This window comes from Rhinoraja longicauda, chromosome 9 (assembly GCF_053455715.1).
Source record: "Rhinoraja longicauda isolate Sanriku21f chromosome 9, sRhiLon1.1, whole genome shotgun sequence".
NCBI lineage: Eukaryota > Metazoa > Chordata > Chondrichthyes > Rajiformes > Arhynchobatidae > Rhinoraja > Rhinoraja longicauda.
Window position 1 is genome coordinate 9410134 of NC_135961.1, and position 6000 is coordinate 9416133.

Consider the following 6000-nt stretch of genomic DNA (forward strand, 5'->3'; position numbering starts at 1 on the left):
TCCAAGGTAGGAGGCTGGAAACAGGGAGGTCAGGGTAGGAGGGGATGGACAACTACAGTGGTGATAAGACTGTGAGCACCAGTGCTGATTCTATCTCCATGTTGGGGGAGATGTTGGCAGCAGTGGCTGACCTTTGACAATGCTGACACACATTAAATGGCTGTCCAGAGGAAGTGACTCTAGCGAGGTTGTTCTGGGCACGTCTCGCAGGAGGTGAAAGGGTGATCTGGGGGCAAAGGGCGACGATGGAGAAAGTTTAACATTGGAATGTAACCATTTAACCGTTTAACCAAAGTTTAACCACGGAGAAAGCAATGCACCTTGCATCTTTTTTGGCCCGTTCTGATTATCTTCGGTCAAGCAAAATACAGGGAAAAGGTGCTTCAGTCAGGCTTGAGTTTAAATCATGGCTGACCCTGAATGGTATCATTCAACTTGGTGAAGTTTAAAGGAGAAGCAAGGAACAGCAGATGCTGGTTTCTAAAAAGAGATACAAAGTGCTGGAGCATTTCAGTGATTCAGGCAATATCTCTGGAGAACATGGGTAGATCACATTTTAGGTCTGAACCCTTCTTCAGACCGATTTTGGTGGGCGGTGAGAAAGCTGGAAGACAGAAGGTGCAGGACAAGGCCTGGCGAGTGATAGGTGAGGGTTTTATTTTTGATAGGCAGATGGTTGGACAAAGGGCAGGGTGAAAAGACAAATGGTGTAGAATAAGGATAGAAGAGATGCGAATTGTCAAACCAGAGGAAGGAACATGGGTGGAAGGAGAGGGAGAGGGGAGAAATAGGTGTGAGTCCAGCTGGGACACAGGGAAGAGGGGGGAGGGGAAAAGAGAGGGGGGGGGAGCGTAGGTTTGTAGTTTCGCTCTCTGCTCATTCAGCAGCAATCACAACATTGTCATTAAACTCGCCGATAAGGGTGGTGCCATTGTAATCATACAGGCTGACCTCTATAGTGCTGAGGCCAGGCACCTGCTCTCTCTGTGCCCTTTAGTTCTACTATTGTACCCCCTCCTTAGGACCTATTGGATCTCCTGGTTGCCGACCATTTTAACTCCTCTTTCCATTCCCATACTCATTGAGTAGGAAGGAACTGCAGATGCTGGTTTCAACCGAAGATGGAAGCAAAAAGCTGGAGTAACTCAGCGGGACAGGCAGCATCTCTGGAGAAAAGGAATGGCCGATGTTTCGGGTCGAGACCCTTCTTCATTGTACTGTTCTGGGACACCTCCATTGCCAGAGTGAGACCACATGCAAACTGGAGGAAAACCACCTCATATTCCGCTAGGGTATATTACAATCCAATGGTATGAACGTTGAATTCTCCAATTTCAGGTAACTAACCTACAAACCACACCCCATCCTTCTCCCCCACCCCCCCCCCCCCCCCACTCTTCCCAGTGCCCCACTTGGACTCAAACCCATTTTTCCCCTCGCACCCCCCCCCCCCCCCACACACCTCTCTTCCTTCCTCTGGCTTCACAATTTGCAACTCTTCAATCCTTATCTCACACCTTTTGTGTTTTCTTCTCTTGCCTTTGTCTAACCACCTGCCAATCAGATATCCCCCCCCCCCCTCACTTGTACTGACCTATCACACTCCTGCACATCAAAACAAATCCTTCACTTGGAGATGGTTGGAAATTATATGCACCTATCATTTCCTAATCCTTGTCCAACCTTTCTTTCCCCCCCCCCCCTCCTCCCCATCTCACCACCACAACAATCAGTCTGAAGAAGGGTACCAACCTGAAATGTCACCTATGCACGACCTCCATAGATGCTGCCTGACCCATTGAATTACTCCAACACATTTTTTTTTTCTTTTGGTGAAGTTTAGCCACCACCTGGGTAGTTTGCATCGAAAGATAACATTAAAATCAATCTCATTGTGTCGCCTTGTTGTCTTTCTATGTTGTTATATGGTGAACGTTGATACATCCTGTCAGCGCATCCTCACCCTAGCTCTCAAGTGTAGGAAGGAACTGCAGATGCTGGTTTAAACCAGAAATAGACAAAAAGCTGGAGTAACTCAGCGGGCCAGGCAGCATCTCTGGAGAGAAGGAATGGGTGATGTTTCGAGTCGACAAGGGTCTGGAGAAGGGTCTCGACCCAAAATGGCACGCATTCCTTCTCTCCAGAGATGCTGCCAGTCCCGCTGAGTTACTCATGCAATTTGTATCAATAGACAATAAACAATAGACAATAGGTGCAGGAGGAGGCCATTTGGCCCTTCGAGCCAGCACCGCCATTCAATGTGATCATGGTTGATCATTCTCAATCAGTACCCCGTTCCTGCCTTCTCCCCATACCCCCTGACTCCGCTATCCTTAAGAGCTCTATCTAGCTCTCTCTTGAATGCATTCAGAGAATTGGCCTCCACTGCCTTCTGAGGCAGAGAATTCCACAGATTCACAACTCTCTGACTGAAAAAGTTTTTCCTCATCTCAGTTCTAAATGGCCTACCCCTTATTCATTCCTGGATCTCAAGAGTTTTACGCAGGGCGCTATTCGAAAAACCAACTTCATAATGATGTTTGATGTTTTCAGAGAGAGTTCGATATAGCTCTTAGGGCTAACGAAATCAAGGAATATGGGGAGAAAGCAGGAACGGGGTACTGATTCTGGATGATCAGCCATGATCATATTGAATGGCGGTACTGGCTCGAAGGGCCAAATGTCCTACTCCTACACCTATTTTCTATGTTTCTATGTTTCTATAAACAAATAAACATACCCATAAAAGAAATACAATAATCTGAAAATAAGGAACAAGTAAAACATACACCAATCAGCCAAAACATGATGACCACCTGCCTAATATGCTGATGGTCCTCCATGTGCAGCCCCATATGCAGCAGGGTGCGATGCACTGTGTATTGTGACACATTCCTCCCATGACCACCATTAAAATTTTCTGTACGTGCCACAGTAGACCTTCTATCGGTTCAGACTAGACGGAATAACCTTCGTTGCCCTCGCGCATCGATGAGCCTTAGGCGCCCAACACCCTGACGTCGGTTTGTGGTTTGTCCCTCCTCGGACCACTGTCGGTAGGTACTCACCACTGCTGACCGGGAGCACTCCACAAGCCTTGCCGTTTCAGAGAAGCTCTGACCCAGTCGTCTGGCCATACCAATTTGGCCCTTGTCCATTTCTTCTGCATCCAACGCATCAACTTCAAGAACTGACTGTTCATTTGCTGCCTAATATATCCCACCCCTTGACAGGTGCCATTGTAACAAGATAATCAATGTTATTCACTTTACCTGTCAGTGATCATAATGTTTTGGCTGATCAGTGTATGTTAATACCCATAAAATTGGCAATAGTATTGGGTTACTAGATGGGGATAAACACAAATTAGACAGAAGGAATGGGTGACAGAAGAAGAATCTCGACATGAAACTTCACCCATTCCTTCTCTCCAGAGATGCCGCCTGTCCCACTGAGTAACTCCAGCATTTTGTGTCTATCTTCGGTGTAAACCAGCATCTGCAGTTCCTTCCTACACACGACTAGATAGGGAGGCAGGGGCAGGATGTCGTGTTGGTGGCTGCTTTGAGATTATCACTGTGAAAGAGCTGTATTGTTTATGTTAATCCTTGGTTCCATCAGCAAAGAAATATGTACTTTATGCTCATGAACCAACAGTTATAAAATATAGTACCTGACAGTAATCATGTTATTAACATTAATCATAGATTGTCATATCTGTAAGGCTGTTTGAGGAGCCCACTGTATAAAAATAAGACAACTGTGATCACTCTTTCAGCAGAACAGGGTCAGGACAAAATAATTTAATTTTCTTCTTGCCAAAACATATATCCTTCAATAAAGGCTGAAAAGAAATCTCTCTGCTTTTTAGTTCTACTGACTGCAGAATCAAAGAGATGTAGACAACCCCCATTTTCCTTCAGTATCTAACCTCTCGACTCCCATTTGAGTTTTGGGCTGTCTCGTATTTGTTTACTTTGGGAATCAGTAGCAGTGTTGTACAATCGCAGCGTTCTAGTATAACATTTGCCTGGAGATGTTTTCAACCCCTTTGTAAGCGCTCTTCACATGTGATCTTGATTTCCGTACTTGGCTAACCGAGACTAGCCTAAGGACAGAGATAAAAACACAGAGATCTGAATCTAAATTCCTATTCCACAAGACAGTAGTAGCCCTAAGGTTTCCTAACACTTGTGATCTAACTACAGTTACTGTATAATCATCTCTGCTTAGTAGTCTATTGTCCAGGGAGCGCCCTGAAGCTGATGAGATAAGCACTTCCCTCCAAGAAGATGCTTTGATCACTGGGCTCCCCTTCCTAGATTGTTGGCTCCCTCCATTGATTGCATATGGCACTGACTTCCCCGCAAAGTATGTAGGAAGGAACTGCAGATGCTGGTTTAAACTGAAGATGGACACAAAAAGCTGGAGTAACTCAACGGGGCAGGCAGCATCTCTGTAGAGAAAGAATGGGTGACTCGCACATAAAAATAATGGCGGCGGATTATTGCGAATTAAAGTCTGATGGTTCAGAGGAAGAAGCTATTGCAGAACCTGGCTGTTATGCTCCGTGTGCTGCAGTACCTTTGACCAGAGGGCAGCAGGGTGAACAGTCCATGATGGAGATGGGTGGGGTCTTTAATAATGTTTTTGGCCTTGGACAAGCAGCGTTTTTGTGCAATGTCCTGGATGGAAGGAAGTGAAGTCCCGATGATGTTCTCAGCCCTTCCTCACCACTCTCTGCACGGACTTCCAGTCTGAGGCTTTGCAGTCCCCAGACCAGACAGAGATGCAATTGGTCAGTATGCTCTCCATGGTGCCTCTGTAGAAAGTTGTGAGGATGGGATGGGGGAGGTGTGCTCTTCTCATCCGGCGCAAGAGGTGCAAACGCTGCTGGGCTCTCTTGACGAGAGATGCAGTGTTTAGGGACCAGGTCAGACTGTCTGTGATCTGCACCCCCAGGAACTTAGTGCTACTGACTAACTCCACCGCTGTGTCACTGATGTGGAGTGGTGTGTGCCTGCGCCGGTTTCTCCTGAAGTCAACGATGATCTCCTTTGTTTTGGCGGCATTCAGGACCAGATTGCTCGTGTTGCACCAGTCCACCAGTCGTTTCACCTCCTCCCTGTAAGCCAGTTCATTGTCGTCCCAGATAAGGCCCACCACTGTTGTGTCATCCGCGCACTTCAATAATGTGGATTTGTAATGTAGTTAACAGATAGATGGAGACTGGATAGACTCGGCTTGTACTCGCTGGAATTTAGAAGATTGAGGGGGGATCTTATAGAAACTTACAAAATTCTTAAGGGGTTGGACAGTCTAGATGCAGGAAGATTGTTCCCGATGTTGGGGAAGTCCAGAACAAGGGGTCACAGTTTAAGAATAAAGGGGAAGTCTTTTAGGACCGAGATGAGAAAGTTTTTTTTCACACAGAGAGTGGTGAATCTGTGGAATTCTCTGCAACAGAAGGTAGTTGAAGCCAGTTCATTCGCTATATTTAAGAGGGAGTTAGATGTGGCCCTTGTGGCTAAAGGGATCAGGAGGTATGGAGAGAAGGCAGGTACGGGATACTGAGTTGGATGATCAGCCATGATCATATTGAATGGCGGTGCAGGCTCGAAGGGCCGAATGGCCTACTCCTGCACCTATTTTCTATGTTTCTATGTTTCTATTCAAAATTCCGTTCATCTGCTGTCTCAGCGACTGGGATAGCTAACTGACCAATGCCAAAAAGAACAGCATTATAAAACTCAATGTATGTAGCTTCCCATAAGCTTTAATAGACAATAGACAATAGACAATAGGTGCATGAGGAGGTCATTCGGCCCTTCGAGCCAGCCATTCAATGTGATCATGGCTGATCATTCTCAATCAGTACCCCGTTCCTGCCTTCTCCCCATACCCCCTGACTCCGCTATCCTTAAGAGCTCTATCTAGCTCTCTCTTGAATGCATTCAGAGAATTGGCCTCCACTGCCTTCTGAGGCAGAGAATTCCACAG